The following is a 20,651-nucleotide window of genomic DNA, read 5'->3' as shown; positions in this document are numbered from 1 at the left end:
ACAGCCACCAGCTAGGGTACAGAGATAACATGCTCACTTTGGGGAGTCCATCTGGGAAAGCTAAACGAGACGTAAGTCTCCACCTGGATGGCTCCTGCAGCCCGACAGCATAGTAAATTGAGGCGTGGGAGACAGCACCCTGCCAGAGGGAGGGGCAGCAACAAGCGTCCAGAGGGAGGGGCAGCAACAAGCGTCATCGTCAGGGCAACCGAACCAGAAGTAGACTGGTCTCGGTAACGACAGCCCAGCAATGACTCAGCTCCTGTAGGGACTGAAATCAACCCCTCCCCATGCCTAGAATGCGAGACCCCCTGGGGAGAGACGCCATCTGCTCCGGCTCCTCCAGGCCTTTGTATGCGATGCCCAGCACCTATACAGATGGACCACTAAGAAAATTACCTGAAGATCAAGAGTAAACACGAACAACAGGAGAAGACCAGGGGAAAATCCTGGTTGGAGGTGGGAGCAAGGACTTTAAGCAGCTGATGTAAATTCAGAGGAGAAATGGAAGGAGTGAGTGCACAGATGGCTCCAATGGAGAGTTGGATTCATCTGAAAACGTCAAATGGGCATTCATTCTACAACTGACAGATTCAGTGCCCCGTAGGAGCCCAGCAGAAAGACTGAGCAGGCTGGAAGCAGCAATAGGATTTGTAACTCGGTAGGCCAGTCAGAACACTGGAACCGGATCACAGAAACCAACAGAATGCAAAGGAGAACCGAACACAGAAAGCACGTGGAAGGCAGGCAAATGACATGGCATGGGCCCAGTTAGAGAAAGAGGCCAAGAACAAGGTGGCACCCCCGCGAGGAGCCCCCCACCAACCTCCCCGAGAAGCCCCCCTCAGTACTGCCGCAGGGCAACTCCTGGGCCTCGGAGGGGACAAGCTGGAGCCACGGCATGCGTGCGTCGTGAACCTGAGCACAGGATGTTGGGTGGGCACGAATCCTCATCTATCCGTCCACCTCTACCTCACTGCCTAGTCAGCTACTATCTGTCATACCAGGGTCTGATGTTTTAAAGAAACTGTATTTTGAAAAAGTTACATAAATAGTACTCATTTTACTTGAATGGAAATGCTTTACTTTTAAAATTAGAAAAGGTTTTCAAATCTGAGAGCAGAGTATTAAAAAATCAGCTCAGTGTAAATCTGTTAGTATGATCCAGATATAAAATTTCTGGGAGTTTTAGAGACTTGAAGGTGAAAATTTTGAGAGAGGAACATTACAAAAATTAAGAGGAAAATTATATCATGACATTACTATTGCTATAGTGCTATTCTTTGAGTTCAGAAATTTATAATGGATTATGTGTCCCTTAATACATTCATTACATTTACTTGGATGTGATACAGAGTCCAGCTGCTGGCAGAACAGGGCGCCTACTGGTCACTGCCAAGGGAAGACATAAGCTCCTCTAGGGACCAGTTGGTTGTGACGCTGAGTGAAGCATCATGGGAAGGCTGGGACATCCGGGGGCAGGGTGAATCTCCCTGACTCCTGCCTCCTGGAAAACATGTCAGAACAGTTCATGATCATGAACAAAGATCCATTCACTGAAAAACTGGGGAGACAAGGAAGGACATGGGGCTCGGTGACACGGATGTAAACAGCAGGTAATCCAAACCCTGTTTGCATTTGTCTTAGAATTTCCCTGGTAGCCCTACTTTGTTATTGTTTAGCTTTGGCAAGTAAGGGAACTGGCTTGCATCGCCTCTGAGTTTTACACCCACAGGCACACAGCAACCCCAGCGGGAACAGGGACGGAATGGCAGTTCCATTGGGTGGGATCTCAGGAAAGGTACAGTGCAGGCTGCTGCCCTCCAATCCCTATACTCAACCAAGTTATTTAAATGAAACATTTTTCAGAAGAAAGGAAAATTTTTCTGACTGTATCTACATTATTGCATGTGTATTTTTAGTCCAATTAATAGACTGGAAGGGTCTTCAAACTTCAGCAAACCCTGGGATAAAGAATAGCTCAGAATCAGAACAACTAAGCTGAACTCTTGCCTTCTAAACTTCAAATCGCTGCAACTGGGCCTCCAGCCCGTTCCACTTTGAATCCCTAAGCATTTTAAGTCTCCACGTGCCGAGCACCGGGCTGGCTTCACTGGGACTCAAATGAAGTCCGTTGCATAATCCAGAGTCCTAAGGATTGATCCTCTCCTTGGAAAATCAAAATACTGTTTCCTAAAATAGACAGTAAAATAGACCATAAAGTGCCAAGACGCATAATGATGATGATAAAGAGAAGCTGATTTTAGGTGAAGCTCAAAAGAAGGACAGGGTTTTCATAAAAGAAGAGTGAGGAAAAGCCAACCATTTCTCTCGCTGTTCGTATCTCGTCACCATCTGAAGGCGTAAATGAGAAACCACATCGGCGAGACTGGACCGTTTAGAGAGCGACGGGCAAGAGGAGTGAAGGGCTGGGACTGCCCTAGTGCCCACACCAAGGCAGCGTCGTCAGGAGATGTGGACGCAGCGCTGGACCTTGCACAGCCCCCAGTGGTACATCGGTACTGCCCCCTGTGCAGCTAGGAAACCAGTTTGCCCAAAGTCATGCAGCCACCAAGGAACGGCGGGACCGGATCTGAGGTGACCGGGTCTTTCGGGCCGTAAAGCTACCTGTGTTGCACAGGCCGCTGCACAGCTGCAAGAGGCTCGCCAGGCCGAGCCCGAGGAATCACAGTTCTCTCTGCCGCTCGCCCGGGCCTCTGGACAGCTCAGCCAGCACCGAGGGCTGCACACCCTCTCTGCTGCCCTTCACCTCCTGTGGAAGCCTGTGCACTCACTGTGGTCAGCTCGGGTGCTCCTGACCCTGGCTGTCATGGCCAGAGTGGAAGCCCTTCGGGGCGTAGCGTTTAGTCACCTGCTGCTTACAGGATGGCATAAGAGAGAGCCGAGTTCTGGTGAACAAACTAGATTCTTGCACTAATGTACGATACGGAAGAAAGAAGAAACCACAGCAGCTGATAACTGAAAACGTTTGGCCTGATCTCTTGGTGGACACATCTCCTTGGCCAAACAATTGCTAGTAATAATTTACCAGAAGTTTTTTGGCAAATGCAGAATAATCTGAGCACATTTTGCCTAACTACACCATTATGTCACCACCCAGTGGTTAAGTGTAAACTAACTTTCCAAATCAACATGGTGTAACAACAAGATGATGTGCCGAGGTCCGTCCTTCCACGTCAGTTTAGGTTGAGATGTGCTAGCCCGCCCGTTCCGCTCCACTTACACCACTCAGAGCCTTCTCCAAACTCTTTCAGACTTCTCCCACAATCAGCTCCCAAAGCTTCTGAACCACACGGTCAGGTTAGTGAGGGCCACAACCCCCACTTGCCAGGACCAGTTTCTCTGTTGGTTGACTTTTCATTGCTGTGACCAAAATGCCTAACAAGAACAATTAGAGGAGGAAAAGTTCGTTTTTGGTCCATGATTCAGAGGGTCAGTCCATGGTCAGCTGAGCTGCTGGAAGGGAGCAGGTCCTTGAGGGCGTGCCCCTGGGGACTCTGTCTTGCCTGGCCCCATGCCCGCCCCCTCCCTCCCCGCTCTCCCTCCCCCTCCTGGCTGCCATGAGCTGAACAGCTTACCTCCACCAGGCCCTTGTGCCATCAGGCTTCGCTCTGCCTCCTGGCCTGCCGGACCCCAAAGCAGGGGAGCCAGCACACCGTGAGCTGAAGCCTCTGAAACTGGGCACCAGGCGAGTCCTTCCTCCCTCAGCCGTTCTGCTCAGGCATTTGCCACAGCTACAGGAAGCGACTAACACAACAGTACATGAATTATATCTCAACAAACTTCTTTTCAGAAACCTGTTCAGAAGGGCTGGGGTCAGTGATGACACAGAGCTAAGAAAACAATGACAATCTTAAGGAACACCTCTAGGTTGTCACGCCCCTAACGGCTTTAGTGGAATTAAATCGTATTATCTTCTCTCCTCAGCTTTGAACTACTACATAAGTCATCTTATTTCCTTGCCTAGCAAACAGACCCATTCTTTAAATAAATATCCAGTACCTGATTATTTGAGTTGGGTGCTGATCACGTACTAGCCCACGAAGGTCAACTGTTAGGTTGCCAGGGATTTTGACCAGCAGTTGTTAAACACAGCCATTCTCAAAAATTAAATTGAAATCAAGTACGTGAAACGCAGAGGTGATAAATACCCCCAATATACCTCTTCCTGATCGTTTTACTGCTGTTACCTGTGCTCTTGCGTGTGTGGGTATCTCCTGGAGAGAAGGTAGTCCTGCGAGAGGGTTGGGAGAGGTAAGGGAGGCAAGAAGGGGGGAGGGGGCTGCTGTCCTCGCCGCGGCTGGTGGGTGTCCAGCCCCAGAGCGTCCCCACAGGCTGCTGTGTGCTAGGCGCCTGCAGCCTTCTGGCTGGCCACACAAGATACTGCACAGCACCAGCCAGGAAAGCCCTGTCCACAACGGGCTCAGCATTCCCGGGAGACAAGTTCCCCTCTGTCATTTCCGCTTTGTCTTTTATTTCTCCTCCCAAGATAACGTTTGGCGGCCCCTGAGAATCTGCTGGTTCGTCCATCATCCACAGATGCCATGTGCCGGCCAGCGTCTCTCTCCAGTGACAGCAAGGACGCTCTAGCAGAAGCAGTCAGCCAGCACTGCTTCCTTTTGGTAAGCCCATGGTTCTGACAGGCGCAGTCATGGATCACAGGTGTGTGATGACGTCGTAGGCCATTTTGATCAGGTGACGATGGTGTCTTTAGGCTTTCATCAGGTAGATGTTCTGAAGTTTCCGTAAGTTACAAATGCAGTTGTTCGCCTGATGGCCTCTTTCTCTGAGCGGCTTTTGAAACGTCCTTTTGGTCTCACCCACGTTACTTTCCCCTTCGGATCACAAATCACGGATCCCTTTCCCAGGCCTTTGAAGGCGGAGGTGTATTTCTTGACCCTTCTTTCTGCTTATTTCAACTGTGCACCCGAGTCTGCGTCAAAGCACCTGCTCAGAGGGGCTGCCCCCTCGGCTCAGCCCTGCCTGAGCATGTGTGGGGAGAGGGTGCAGCAGGAAAGGAGGGGTCTTGCCCTCTGCTTTGTTTGGGGCTCATGAACTCGGCATAGAGGCCCCTCCTCTGTGGGAGGGGTGTCTTGCCCTTGGTGCTTATGGAGTTAAGTAGGCAATCGTCTTCAAGGGCAAGTTCACTGATGTCCATAATCAGTATATGTCAGAAAATGGAAAAGTGAAAAATTCAGAACTAACTATATAAAACATCTAATAAAATGTCATGAAGTGGGCTGCAGATTGAACCTGGGTACTTCATAACTGAGCTACATCCCCAGGCCTTTTCTATTTTTATTTTTGGACAGCCTGGGTAAGTGGTCCAGGCTGGCCTTGAACTTGCACTCCACCTGCCTCAGCCTCTGTGTCGCTAGGATCACAGGTGTGTACCACACCTGGCGTTCTAGCCAAGCATTTCTGATGCCCACTGTGTCTTTCCCTCCTCGGCCTTCCTTGTCTCTTCTCCACTCAGTGTCCATGTGTTCCACACACTGTGGGAGCCACCTGGCACACGTGCCATACTGGAATTTTCTCGGGAGGGGAAGCGAGGCTAGAGAGCTCATGGATCAGTAGCTGAGTTGGTAGTATGCCCGTGATGTGCCTGGCTCTAAAGCCCAGGCTCCTTTTGCAATACGAGTAATATGCAGTTTTTACAAATACGATTCTTATTATTTCTAATAATCCCACCTCAATTATCAATATCCTCACAGTACTTTTTCCAGTAGGGCTACAGAGAGCAAGAGGGAGTTGAATTCCCCCAGGACTGGCTTCCTAGCTCACTGCCAAGGTTACCTCCGCCCTACATCCCGTGCAGAGCACCTGCCCTGCCCGGAGTGCCCAGCAGGGGGAGCTCGGCCTCCAGCCTTCCTCCCCGCGGGCCTGTGCATTTAGGTCCAGGTGCTTTCCATTCTTTGGCTTTCAAAGCACATTTCCCAGATTCAGAAAATCTGAGGAGGGAAGGAGAAGACGGGATAAACATTCGAGAGGAAAGCATCACAGTCACTTGGGCGTGGTGTGGAAAACAGAGTTTGAGAAAGAGGCAAGGTGCCTTGGTGGGGCTGGACACCTGGATTTAGTTTCTCCTCTACCTTTTATTTGGTATTATCCTGAAAAAGTCACTCAGTCCACCTGAACCTCAGTTTTCTCATCTGTAAAACAGTAAAAATAGTAGCCCTCCTGCCAATGTCCTGGGATTATTGCAGGGATCAAATAAGGTAACGAGTGAAAGTACTCTGAGAATCAAGCCTGCCTGCATGAGGCCAGGTCACCAGGCAGCCAAGGAGGGCTGCACCCAGGTACACTGTGCTCCCCCAACCAGGCCAGGCTCAAGAGCCTACTGTGTGTGAGCGAAGCCAGGAGGATTCACCCACCGTCTGCGCTGCTGAGTCACCCCAGGTGGAACCAATGGAGTGCCATTTTCAATAAGAGAAAAAGAAAAAATAACTGTCTTTGGAAATGAATAAACAGTCCTGACACCAACTGCAAGGAGATGCTCTTTCCTATTTTAAGTCTCATTTTCCTTTCAGTAAAAATTGAAATAACAACGTCGACTATGAAGCACAGGGTACATGAGGTGTAGAGCCTTCTTAGTCCCTTGCTTTTGCTCTGGTAGTTCATCACTCATTGAGTGAGGAGAACCCAGATCCAAGCCATCGAGGGTGGAGCCACAACCCTGTGGTTCTAACAGAACTAGTTAACGGCACATTAATTCCCCCCACTAACATGAATTTCTGGGTATGATAGTAAATTGCGCATTCCGTGACACAAAAATGTCTTTAAAATATTAATAATAAATTAGAAGAGTCTATAGTCTTAGGCTTAGCATCACTCACAATTATCTAGAAATCTTGGTTTCAAATAAGCTGCCTAATTGTTTAGCAATGCTCCTCTTGTAACTTTTAAATTAAGTGTTCTGAATTTTGCATTGAAAATAAAGTCACACTTTTTTATAATTGGAAATCGTTTCTTTAAAAAAAATTCTAAATGAATAAATGGAATCACTTTAACCTTTAGTCTATTCTGAAAAAGCACCAAATGTAGGTTTTCAACAAACATGGGCTTGGGGTGCCATCTAGTGCTGAACCAGTGCTACTACACCAGCTGCAGACTCCAGGAAATCTGGTCCTAAGATGCCATCTAGTGCTGGAAAAAAGCAGCAGTGACCACAGGCTCAGAGAAGAAACTCCTGCTCCACCTTCCGAGACAGGTGCAAAGCCAGACTGCAAAGACTGGAGTAAACATCTGCTACTACAATGCACGAACACCACTGTTACCAACAAGAATCGAGAGCCTTTTGGGCAGTAATATGCTACTCCCAGGCCAGCCTGAGCAGTGTTCCCAAAGAGTGGGGCCCTCAGTGGGTCACGGCAACCTCCACCTGCTGCCACATCCTGGAACCTGCCTGCTGGGCTCCTTTTCTGGGGCTTTATCTCCTGGATCAGCACTGCCTTATACCCCAGCTACTTCCCGCCCCTAACGAGGCTGGTTGAATCTCAGAAGGAACAGGCCACAAATCAGGCAGGCATTATTCAAGAAGACTTGTGGCCACAGGGTTAAAAGTGTGGCCTCACCATTTGGCAGAAAATAAGAAGGTTGTCACCAATTCCAGTGTTGAAAGTAGACACCTTCCAGCTTTCAACTTCACACTGAGTACAGTAAATCACCTCGCTGTGAAGGACAGCTGGAGAAGAAAACTAATAGTGTTAATAAGAGTGCTCATGATAAAAGACTGTGAACAAGGGCTTGCATTTCCCTTCCCAAGTGTCAAAAGAACCGTGGAACAAATCACACCACTAGAAGATTTCATGATCGGATTGACTTTCCAAAAGTGAAGCCATCTCGCCAGGCTGTTTGCAGGAGATCTGCATATTACTGTCTTTATCATGAACCCAGCTGTGAGGGAATACATGCAACCCACAAGCTGAATAAGGTCCAGGTCTGGCTTACCACCCTTGAATGAGATTTCAGAGGAAAACCTCCATTCTGAGCTGTCTCCTATGGCTCTTTGAGAAGAGTCACATTGATAAAGCTCTTGGAGGAGAAGGTACCTTGTGCTGTTTCAAAGGATACAGCCAGGCGCAGTGGCACATGCCTGTAATCCCAGCAACTCAGGAAGCTGAGGCAGGAGGATGGCAAGTTCAAGACCAGCCTCAGAAAATCAGTAAGGCCCTAAGCAACTTAATAAGACCCTGTCTTGGGGATGCAGCTCAGTGGTAGAGCATCCCTGGGTTCAACCCCTAGTACAAAATAAAGAAAGAAAGAACATACAGGGACTAGGGATGTGGCTCAATGGTAGAGTGTTTGCCTAGCATGCATGAGGCCCTGGGTTCAATTCCCAGAATTGCAAAAAGCAAATCAAAACAATCTAAAATATCACAAGGAATGGAGTGCAAGTGTAGAGATTTTTACTAGTTTCTGTCTTTTTCTATCTTTACCATCAATGTTGCTACCATTTTAAAATTGTCGTGATCAAAAGTTGTCCCTTGTAAGCCTCATAGTAATCACAAGTTAAAAACCTATAATAATAGACTCACCAAAAACAATAAGCAAAGAACCAAAGCACGATACTAAAGAAAATGATTCAGTCACAAATGAACACTACAGGAGATGGACAAAGAAAGAAAAGAACTATAAAAAAACCCTACAAAACAATAATAAAATGATGCTAATTATATGTTACCCATCAATAATTACCTTAAATATAAATGAATTAAAGTCTCCAAATTAAAAGATATAGCGATGAATAGATTTTTTAAACATAAGACTCAACTATATGTTGTTGACGAGAAACTTCATTTTTAAGAATCAGAAAAAGACATCCATATGAACATAATCCAAAGCAAAGCAGAAGTAGACAGATCACATCAGATAAAACAGACTTTACGTCACAGACATTAAAAGGTCTCAAAGAAGATCCCGCTGCTGGAAAGACGTCCCTGCTGGCCCTGCATCACCTGTGGGGCAGGGGAGCCATGAAGGGGCCATGCCGCTCGGTCCCCAGCTGCTCTCCAGCCTGGCCAGCCAGGGGGAGGCAGGGAAAGCAGGACCTTGCCAGAGTCCATCTCTGCCCTTCTAACACGACTTCCCCGGGAAGCACCCGCACTCTGACAAGGGAGGAGCTGGGAAGTTACTGCCCCCGGTCACATGAAAGGAAAAGGCCAAACCCTGAGGACGGGCAAGACTCAGGCCCTCCAGGAACCAAGGCTGCAGGTCAAAAGGACTCCCCACACCCACAGAGAGGAGCAGCACAGAATCACCATCACGGGGTCGGCTGGGAGCCAGCAGAGCTGGAGCCTGGGGGGCCCCATAGGGCGCCTGACCAAGCTCTGAAGACCAAGCCCAGACCAGCTGGAACCAGACGCCAGGGGCCTGTGTTGGTCAGTTCTTCATCTCTGTGACAAATTACCAGAGAAAAGTCAACTTCAAGGAGGAAATATTGATTTTGGCTCCTGGTCTCTGGTTTCAGTCCCTGGTCACTTGACGCTTGTTCCTGGGTCTGTGGTGAGCCAGAGCCCTGTGGCGGACAGGGTGTGCGGGGCAAAGCAGGCTCCTGGAGACCAGGAGGCAGAAAGGGTCCAGGAAGCAGCAAGCAGCAAGTGAGCCAGGATCCACGACGAAATGTACCTGCGAGGTCACAGCCCCAGTGACCCACCCTTCCAACCTGGCCCCACCTCCCAAAGTTTCCATCGCCTCCAAATAGTGCCCCAGCTGACACAAGAGCCCTGGGAGGACGGTCCAGACCCAAACTGAAGCAGCACTCCCACACGTCCCTGAGATTCCCCTCCAGGAACCCCTCCAGGTTCTCAGGGGAAAGAGCAGAGAAAACTCCCCGTGTGCCTCTAGCAACAGGAAAGGGACACACAACCACTGAGAAGGTCACCCAGAGCCATCTTCTTAACTAAAGTCTGCCCGAGGGGACCAATTCCGTCAGAACCTAACCAGCCTGGGCTTTCCAGAGTCTGACAGACGGGGAAGGGAAAGACCCACCCCATCCTTGAGGAGGGGGCTGAAGCTCCTTCGAAGGTCACTGCCCAGGGTCACCAGCCTGCTAGGACTGGGGCCTGATCACAGGACTACAGAAGGCCTTCCCTCTCTCCATCCTCAGGCTCCTGTGTCGTCTCAGGGGCTTTCTCAAAGAACTGCAAGCCTCGATTTAGGAGAGTCTGTATTGGCCAAATACAGTTATATCATGTGCACGCACCAGTATGTAACGACAAATCCCAACACTGTCTATGATATAACGCACAATAAAAAAAGGAGGAAAAACACACCAAAAAAAGTCTCTTGAGACACGGAAGACAACAGAGGAGACAGAGGCAAAGGCAGAAGGGGGAGCCCCGGCTCCGACCCCACAGCTACAGCCAGCAGCCAATCCCACCCAACACGCCTGCACTGCACATGGAAGGCCTGGGCTCCTCACCTGAGAGACAGCGAAAAATAAAGGCAAGAAGCAGATGGAGAGAAAAGGCAAGTATCAGAACCAGACCCAGACTGGCGGGGATCTGGGGTCATCCGATCTGGGAGTAGAAATAGCCATGAGAGCCATGTGCTCAGGGCTCTGAAGGCAAAAGTGAGCCACGTGCAAGAAGAGGAGGCGATGTCCCGAGAGGGGCCTCCGAGAAAGAAGTTCTGACACTGCGGTACCGTCACGGAAGTCGAGAACTCTACAGGCCCATCGCCGACTGCGCCTCTGTGCCTGAGGTAGGTCAGCAAAATTTCCAAATGGAAAAGCCAAACAAAACAGGGTAAAAAACAGAACAGCTAGGAAGCTGCAAAAAAGAACAATATCCAAAGGAGCGGAGAGAGAAAGGAGCAGAAGCATCTGAGGTGACAACTACAGGGGCTTTTCCTAAGTCAATGGCCAACATCAACCCCGCTGCAGATCCAGCACTCAGAGAACAGCGAGCAGAAAGAATGCCAAAGAAGCCCCACCTGGGACGTCATCTCTGTGGGTTTATCGATGTGCCTACCTGACTGGGCTCAGGGACACGCAGCTGGTAACACCATCTCCGGGTGTGGCTGTCGGCGTGTAAAGGCATGGACGTGAGGTGAGGTGTCCCTCAAAAGCTCACTTGAGACAATGCAGGAAGGTTCAGAGAAGTGATCGGGTTGAGAGAGTCTTAACCTAGTCAGTGAATTAATTTCTGATGGGATTAACTGCGTGCTGACTGAGGCAGGTGGGGTGTGGCTGGAGGGAGTGGTAATTAGTATCTGGAGAGTGGAACCTCTGCTTCCTGATACCATGTGAGCTGCTTCCCTCTGCCACACACTCCACCATGATGTTCAGCCTCACCTCGAGCCCAAGGAATAGAGCCAGCCTTCTATGGACTAAGAACTCTGAGGACTTGAGCCCTCAAATAAACTTTTCCTCCTCTACAATTGTTCTGGTCAGATCCTTTAGTCAGAGCAGCAAAAAGCTGACTAAAACAGAGGGGTTCTAGAAGAGAGGATTCCCTTCACAACCACAGATGTGGGAGGCCATCATGAGACACGGAGGCCCTGATCAGACTTTGTCATTTACACAAGCGCGTGTGCACACATGAACACGTGCACTTTGATTTTCAGACCTTAAGTCTTGGACTGAATTGTATCACCAGCTTTCCTGGTTCCCTGGCTTGTGGACAACATATCGTGGGACTTCCCAGCCACCATAATTGTGTAAGCCTCTCTATAATGTGTGCGTGTGCACACGTGTGCATGTCCTATTCACTCTTTCCATGGAGAACTCTGATTGATACAATATCCAAACTACAGTAAATCACGACAAGAAGTAAACCTCAAAAGAGGCCAAAGGGGGAGAAACACCAGGACGGCTCATAACATGTGCGTCATTCTGACTCCTAGGAACAAAGGGCATGACTACCTTCCAAGTTCCCTGTCATGGCAGAGGTCAAAAGCCTGAGAGGTGCAAGTGGAAGCATATGAGACCCAGAGGACTTCTCGGACTCACACCCACACTGCATCGACCAAAGGACCTCGAGTGGCCACGCCAAGTACTTTCTGCACATGCTGCCTCAGCAAGGATGCGCTGGTGACACTGCCCCAGGTACATGTGAAAATGTACCACAGGCCTCCAGGATGAAGGACGGCACTGAGGCCCCGAAGCTCCGCCCAGGGAAACTGGAATCCTGTGTTCACCATAGGATGCAGGAGTTCAAAAGGAGTTTGGGGGGCATCTTTGGAACCCCTATAGCCGGTGTACTGCAATCGTTCCCTAGGAGGAAGGATGAGATCAGCCCTGCCTGGCCTAAGTGGACAGGACACATCACATTCCTCAGCAAACTACCCATTATCTGCAGGAGAAATGCAGATAAAGTCGATGAGAGGAACCCGAGTTACCCTGAAGGGGGAGACTTTTGTGACCCTTTGCACAGACCAGATCCTGAAACTTAGGGAGATAAGGATAATTCCTCCTACTCACAAAATCTGTACCAATTTACCGTTAAGAATCCAATTAGAACCATGGTCAGCATGGGCCAAGGTGACCCAGAGTTTCATGGTAGTGGGTACTTGAAAGTCTGATGTCATCCTGCTGTCAGTCAAAAGTCAGGAGGTGGACCTGGGTGGACTCTCTGGAAACCTCTCTGGAATCCCCAATAAAACTGGGGTGCATAGGCATACTGTCCCTTCTTCTCTCTGAGAGGACCCATTCTGTCCCTTGAGAGTGTCCCATTCCCTTTTCCTATCCCTTCAATAAACTCATGAACCTGTTACTCTGAGTGACAGTTTGAAATCCTTCTAAGAACTGGGATTTGAGTGGGGACAGGTGTCTTCACCCTCCCTCAGTTTCCTGGAAAGCCTCAGCTCTGTGACATTTCCAGCAGGTAGGCAGGTCTCAGGACAAACCTAAAAGTGACAAAGATGTACTCCTTGACCCCTTCCCGACCTTCTACCCACCCAGCCGAGTTTTAGGAAGAATCCTGCAAAGTGGATTTAGAAACCTTGGGGGCTGATCACCCTTCATCTCTGACCAAGTATCTCGTCCCTCACCTCTAATGCCGGATCACCCTGACCTGCCTTCAGCAAGAGCCCTGTTCGGTCGGCTCAGCAAACATCCCCCACTTTGATGTCCCGGTCATTTTCCATCTGGTGACCCCCACACCCCTATTCTTCTCATAGACGACAAATCCCCAGCCGTGGGTGCTGTATTGCGTGTTGACTCCCATTTCTCTGAATGAAGTCCTTACTGTTTTACTAAGTGTCAAAGTCATCATTTCTTAAGGTGCCAACGAGAATCCCAGCCCAGACTCTCTCAGGAGGAAGGGCTTCCTGGACGCTCGGTCCGTGGGCCACGGAGCCGCCAGCAACGCCTCCTCCGACCTGGAGGGAGAGCCCTGCTCGCTCAGGGGCGGTCCCCGGGCTCCGCGCCGGATCCGGCGGGCACCCGACGACCCGCGCGCTCCGAGGGGCCGCGGCACCGGTCCGCCGGCGGGACGCGCCTCCGCGCAGCCGGGCCTCCAGAGCGCTCTCGCGCAGCCGGGCGCGGCGGGCGGCCCCGAGCAAGTGCGCGCCCCGGGGGCGCAGGGCGCGCTCGGCGGGGCCCGGCCGGCCGGGCGCTCGGGGCCCCGCGGGCCGCAGGCCGGGCGGGCGCGGCGGCCGGAAGCGGCGCGAGGAGGTGGGCGCGGCGCGTCCCGGCGCCGCCAGGCCTGCTGACATCCGCCGCTCCTCCCCTCGCCTCCCAACACGCTCCGCTGCGGCCGGGCCCTCCCTCCGCCCACCACGTGTCCTCCGCGCTGCCTCCCGAGGGGCCGCGCGCACGGAAGCCGGCGGCGGGCAGGATGGCGCCGTGACAGCGGCCGCGGCCCTCGCGTCCACGGCGGCCCGGCCAGCGGCGGCGGTGAGTGCGCGGGCGGCGGGCGGGCGCGGCCGGCGGGGCGGCCGCCGCCTTTGTTGCGGGCCGCGGGTGCGGGCGGCGCGGGCTCGGCGCCCGGCAGGTGCGCGGGGCCGCGGGGCAGGGCCGGCGGGCGCGCCCCAGACGCCGGGCGCGGGCCCGGCGGGCGCTGCGGGCCTGGCCCGCTCCCTGGTGCCGGCCGGGGCCCTCGCGTCCCGCCCCCGCGGCCCGGGAGGGGCCTCCAAGTTCGGGCTCGGCTGCGGGGCTGACGCCCGCCGCGCCGCCGTCCTCTTGGAGACAGGCAGGAGCGCGACTTTGAACTCCGGAAGGACCCTTTCTTTGGAAGCCTGGGAGGAGGTGGCCCAGGATGCACACTCACTGCACACCTAGGAATTGCCCGCGCCCCTAGAGGGCAGCGCGCGGCGCTTTGTACTGGCCCGCCGAGCCGGCCAGTGCAGGATTTGCGGCCAGAGGCCACGCGCCCGTTCCCGGTGTGGGTGGGCCCGGCAGAGCCCTGCGCCCTCCCGGGCGTCCAGACATACCCCTCACTCTGCATCGCCAACTCTCCGGTTTGCAAAGTCCTTTAAAGCAGAATGGCTGTTTTCTGAACTGGCTCTTGGAAATTGGAAAATCCAGATGATGGGTATTCTGGGCCAACCCTCCTCCTTCCTTAACTGGCCTCTGGTACACACACAGACACACACACCAGCACAGTGAGTGCCCTGTGTCCAGACACCTTCAGGGATAGGAAATTAACACCCCTCTTATGTGATGATTTCCTGCCTGGGCAGCCCTACCTGGGGGAAAGTTCTGCCAATCAGTTTAGTGTTTAAAACCTTCCCAGAGCACTTAGCCCTGGCCAGGGTTCCACATTGCTGCCTCTACCAACCGGTCTGGTCTCTCTGCCACAGAAAGCTTTTCTTAAATATTGAAAGCAGCCAGATAGGTTATCTGTCTACAGTCCCTCTTATCATAATTAAATATGCCACCTGCCAGCTTCCTGGCGTTTTCACCGAAGCCCTTCCTGCCCAGGCCCAACTCAGTTCCCTGCCTTTGTTCCAGACAGAGCAGTGCTTGGGTTGAAGAGGTATGTGGGGCTGAGCCTCCTCTCACAGGCCTTGGAGAGTTCACACTGACACCTGATTGTCTGAACCACGTCTTGCTTATAGATATGGAGTCCACAGCCTATCCTCTCAATTTGACCCTGAAAGAAGAGCAAGAGGAAGAAGAGATCCAGAGCCGGGACCTGGAGGATGTCCCCACAGATATGCAGAAAGTGCGAATCTGCTCAGAAGGTGGATGGGTAAGTAAGATGGTGAGACGCAGGGTAAGGAAGGAGCAGGCCTAGGAACCAGGTTCCTCAGGCAAGCGTGCGGATTAAACACAGCCAGCCCTGCACGTGTGCATTCCCGAGAAAGCAACCCTGTAGCTCTAGAAGGGAGTGCAGAGTGGAGGAGGCCATGAGGCCTCTCAAATGGCGAGTTCCAGGAGCCCGGACATTGGCTCTCATTCCCCATTTCTTTGCACCCTGCTTGATGCCATGCCCTCGTGGGGCAGTAACTGGACATCCACTGACTTACTGCTGGCCGAAGGGACCCATTCTGAGCAAGAGGTGGATGGTGCGCTGCCATGAGGAAGGCTAGACTTGAAGCAGCTCACCCAGGAGAGCTGCAGGTCTGCAGGGCCTGACCGGAATGGTAAGTGGCAAGGAGTGGGGAAATCTAGCATATGCAAACAGAAAAGCGTGATAGATGCAAACAGCCAGTATTCATAGTTGCAGTTCTGTCTAGTTATTCACAGTATTTGCTGGACTTCTTGGAAGCTGGACATGAATTGTAAACATGTTTCTCTGCTTAGTTTTCCCATGTGTATAAACATTATCAGTATCACTAATACATAACATCCCTGTGTCCAACAGGAGGCCCCATTCATAGACTCATGCCACTTCTAGCTGTCCAGTCCACCCCTGAAGTGGAACTGAAGTGTGGAAAAGCCTCCTTGCTTTGCCTTCAGGATGCGCATGTACACTGATATCTGTTCTTTAAAAATAGGGCTGCAGAGCTGCACCCTCAATGCTAGTACCTCTTACTGAACGTATGTTAGGCCTAACCAGCAGTGGACACCACTGTGGGCATCTGGTCTGGCTGTGGGGGCCATGCACCTTTGTCTCATCATGGTTCTTGGCCTGCCTCCCCAGTTCCTAGCCTCCTCTTTGGTTCTGATCCAGGCAGGAGTCAGTCGCCTTTGGCCAGGAGTGAGACCTCGAGGCAGTGGAATCCCTGGGTTTTGCGGCTTAATTGGCCAGCCCAGAACGTCTGCATATGAGTGGAGAACCATGGGAAATGGGTGCAGCAAAAGTAAGCGTCTGAATGTGTTGGGGCAGTGAGGGAAGAGCCAGGTGAGGACCGTGCTGGGCCTGGGACAGCAAGGACAGAGGAGCTGGTGGCTGGGGATTTAGCATGTGGCCTCCAGGCAGTCTGCCATCCATCTGTGGCCTGCACAGAACTGGGGGTTGAGACAAGACCCTTACCCTCATGGAGTTCCTGATCTCATGAGCAAGACGGGGAAGTAGACATGAAGTAGACAGTGTACAGACTGTGGTGGAGGTCAGGAGCAGGGAGGCCTCATTCAGGCTGGAGGATGCTTCTGGAGAAGGCCTAGTCTTGAACAGTGAACTGTTTTCCCCCTCCCCCCCTAAGTCACTCAACAACAGTGGAGACACTTCTGGTTGTCTTGACTCAAGATGTGTGGGGAGATCTACCAGCGTCCAGCCCAGGATCCGTCTGCTCATCCCAGAGCAGAGGTCGGCCTCCCGCACACAATGGAGAATGACTGCCCAAAATGTTAGGAGCGTCAGGAGAGAAGCACTGCTCCACAGCACTAAATCAGAGGAAGCAAAGAACTGAATGTACTTTAAATAAACATTTTGGTTACAAAGAATTATGTTAGGATGATCAGTTAAGGCCATTCAAATATAAGAACTATACTCTGTTACAAAATTCCAGGTAATTAGAATAAAATAAATTTCAAGGAGAACAAATGTAGATTGAAGTGAGCCTCGGTGGTGAATGGAGTTGGCCAAGGGAAAGCAGGGGGTTTGTCCTGCAGCAAAGGCCTCGGAGAGGGGAGGTCTGTGCAGTCAAGAGCCACTCATGAACCGGGGCAGGGAAGGGCCAGGTGGGTGTGGGGCCGCACGGAGAACAGAGCTGGCGCTCCCTCCTCAGTAGCTCTGAGGAGTGAGTCCTGGCCTGTCTTCCTACGGGAAGCCTGGCTGTCCAGGTACAGTGCTCGCACTGCTAAGAAAGAGCCCAGGCTTGGGATCAGGGCCAGACCACGGTCTCCTTACCCATGTAAGTGGGGTCGAGAGCCCTGAGTCGCTGGCTTGCCTCAGTCCTTCTCAGAGTGATGCTGTTATGTAAGTGGGAGTGTCCGGTACCAGCCTGGCACAGCAGGAGCACCATGCAAACAGCGCGGGCTCCCTCAGGCCTGGCCGCGGACTCAGCTGGGTGGTTGTGAGGCCGAGTGTGTAAACCCTTCACAGCAGCCACTCTGGAGGTGACTGCTGCAATGCCAGCTTCCCTGGCAGAGCAAGGCAGTGAGCACAGGCAGAGGCAGCGTCCGAGGGCAGGGAGCAAGCAGCAGGGGGGCCGTGCTGCACGTCCCAGGGGCCGCTGCAGGCTGCTGTTTACCTTCTGCAGTGCTCAGCCAGGTAAGGCCTCTGGAGTGAACAGGGACTGCCATGGGGATTTCTGAGCCTTGCACTGTGCTGCATTCTGGACTTGTCCAAAGCGCCCCCCGTGGCCCAACCATTAGACCCACACCAACCTCTACCCTACCCACAACTTGGCTCCTAGTATCCCAGACCTTGAATGTGTTAGCCCTGCACAGTGACTGGCATAGCCAGACTGTCCTGGTTTATCAGCAAAGGGAAAGGGATTATAAATAGGTATGGCCTAGATCTGAAGCCTCCAGGGAGAGAATAGACCAAAGGGAGAGATGTTTAAAAACCTGGGAAGTGGGAGGGAGTAGGGTGGAAAATTCCTGGGCTGTCTGGCTTTCCAGACTGAATAAGAAGTCTCAGGAAAACCCAGAGACCAAGCCATTTTTACCTCCTGGTATTTCACACTTAAAGAGATTTTTGTCCATTCTTACTCCAAAGAGTTGGCTCCGTTTTGTGACAGATAAAACTTAATGATTCTTTGAAACTGTTCCAAGCACAACAAGAGAAGGGAAATCCAGAGATTATTTGCCTGGATCGTTCATTCAGAAACACAGTTTAAGTGATGCTAGCTACAGGAAGCGTCCTAGGCTGGGGGAAGCAAAGTGGATGCACAGGCTGTGCCCCCAGAGAGCCCACCTTCTAGGGGAGAGAGTGGACAGGGAAAGCAGAACAGGGCAGGGGCATCATGGGGACATGGAGCAGTGCACCCAGCCCAAGACAGAGTGGGCTTCCTGGGAACAGGGTGGACTGCACTTAGGCTAGCAAGGTGGGCAAGATGGGGAGATTCAAGGCCCAGGCGGGCAGTGGGCAGAGGCATAGAGGCATCAGGGAGTGCAGGAGTGTAGCTGCAGCAGAGCGGGAGATTGAGGCTGGTCACCAGGGAGACAGCCTTGTGTGCTCTAGCCAGAGCCACAGTGGAGACACACGTGCTGGGTCCTGATCTCAGCCTTGCCCTTTATTAGCTGTGTGACTTTATCCTGGAAACAAGGACTCTCTGAGCCTCTTCCTCCTTCATTAACTGAAGCACCTCTGCTTCTTTCCAGGGTTGTTAGCAGAAGTCAGCCAAGCAAGCACAGGGCTTAGTGCGTGTGTGATATGCAGAAGGTGCTGGGGACGAAGGGGAGGCCAGGGTGTTTGAGTGATTGATGGCCTGACACCTGACAAAGCTGATTTCCCAGGCTGAGGAAAAGCAGCATTCCCCCAGGCCTCAGGGATGGCTTTGGGGAACAGCTTTGGAAGCAAGAATACAGGGGCCAGCCTGAACCGAGCCGTCCAGGGATTTCTCACCACTGCATATGGTGAGCTTTGGAGTAGGGTTTTTAATGACTGAGAGAAAAAACATAGTAAAAAGAAAAGTAAACCAGTCAATAAAACAAAGAGGAGGTTGGTTTTGGTGGCTTGGCTGTCCTTAGCCATGAGCACCCCTCCTTCAGGGGCCGGAGCGGGAGAGTAGAGGAAGCGCAGGGCGGTAAGGAGAGTCAGCCCCTCTGCGCGGCAGACCCTGCCGCCTGGTCTCTGCATCAGGGTGAAGTCTGCTCCGGCGTCTCATTACACAAAGTGCTGCCTGCCCTTCCCTCCTCCTCCAGTCCTCTGGGTTGGAGAGGCCAGGAGGGCTCCTCTCACTGGCTCCTCTCTGTGGGACTTTGGGTTCCAAGTCAGACAGTAGGTTTAGTGCCTTGAAAATGGAGTGTCCTGGAACACCACAAAGATCCCATGGAAAGAGGCGTCTATTCAGATTTGCAAACCCAGGCCTCTGGAGATAGCGAGGTGCCGGTTGGGGTGGGCATGCTGGTGGGAGCCCCAGTGTGGCTGGCCTCCACCTCTGCAGCTGGGTGGGCTGCGGGCAGTTCTCACAGTGCATGAGGATGGACAGCCAGCATCCCCAGCCTGCTGATGGCCAGTAGGCAGTTTTCATCTCAAGGTGCCGCCTCCTTCATTTGTGAACTGGGGAGCGTGGAGGCCTGTGCTCTTGCCCCCAGTAGCTGCGAACACAGACGGCTGAGTGGGGCCAGACCTGGCCTGAGGAGTGCCGTCCCAGTGGGGCTGCGCAACCCTGAGACCTGAACGTCCATGTCTGCGTGCACGCACATTGCTGAGAAAGGCCTGTTCATGTTCCAGGTTCCAGCCCTGTTTGATGAGGTGGCCATATATTTTTCCGATGAGGAGTGGGAAGTGTTGACGGAGCAGCAAAAGGCCCTGTACCGGGAAGTCATGAGGATGAACTATGAGACTGTCCTGTCCCTGGGTAATGCTTCCCTTCCTTTGTGTCCTGGAGGCTCTGTGCCCAGAGAACTGTCTCCGTGTCTCCCTTCCCGGGTGTACCCAACATCCTTCTCTCCGGGCTTGGAGTCTACCCCCTCCTCACCAGTGCCCGTTTAGCTTCCTGTTTTTGACTTAGACAGGATGTAAATGTTATGTCCCTCCACTCAGCAGTCCCATGGCGTCCTTGTCAACCCAGGCGGGCATTCACATCTTTAAACACACACATCTTTAACATCACCACGGATCTGGGCTTGTGCTTCGTTCTCTAGGAAGGAAGCAAGACCTTCGCTGGTAGCCTGTCAGCCTCAGAAATTTGGGGACCTGCCCCCAAAGATTGCTTGCCCCACTCTGACTCTAGTGCCATCCTCTTGTCAGAGTGTGGCCTTTGGAGACCTCCCCAGCATGCTCACTCACGCTGCGGGGGTCCACTTCCCCGGCGGCTGCTGACCAGACCTTACCTGGAGGTCCTGCGTTCCCCTAGACGAACCTCCTTCCCATCACGTTCTTACATATGTAACCGAGCTTTCTCCCCCATCTTTCACAACGTGGTGGGGCGGGGGGATTAGACAGAAGTACTTATTTTGGTATTGCTCTGGGACAGTGACACACAGCTATTGTCTATTTTGTTTCCTGTAAACAGAATTCCCATTCCCTAAGCCAGACATGATCACTCGGTTGGAAGGGGAGGAGGAGTCTCAGAATTCTGATGAGTGGCAGCTCCGAAGAGGAGCCTTCACAGGTACAGGTAAACCACTTCCGCCTCTGTCTGAAGGGAGCCCATGGAGCTGGATTCAGGAGCGAAGCGGGGTTGTG

The 20,651-nt window shown here is 52.3% G+C and overlaps 1 long non-coding RNA gene across 2 annotated transcripts in view; it reads right to left on the bottom strand.

The window, feature by feature from the left end:
- Positions 1-13,756, bottom strand: part of LOC124962394 (uncharacterized) — a 68,793-nt gene extending 55,037 nt beyond the window's left edge. Inside the window, exon 1 of one of the 2 annotated variants that reach the window (XR_007104469.1) lies at positions 13,212-13,756. This is a non-coding gene — a long non-coding RNA (uncharacterized LOC124962394). Of the gene's footprint in view, positions 1-13,014; positions 13,153-13,211 lie in introns of those variants that run through there. The other variant, XR_007104468.1, reaches the window with a different exon arrangement.
- Positions 13,757-20,651: the final 6,895 nt, after the last annotated feature.

Source organism: Sciurus carolinensis, chromosome 12 (assembly GCF_902686445.1).
Source record: "Sciurus carolinensis chromosome 12, mSciCar1.2, whole genome shotgun sequence".
Lineage (NCBI taxonomy): Eukaryota > Metazoa > Chordata > Mammalia > Rodentia > Sciuridae > Sciurus > Sciurus carolinensis.
The sequence above is the reverse complement of the archived record's forward strand: the minus strand, read 5'-3'. Positions and strand labels throughout refer to the sequence as shown.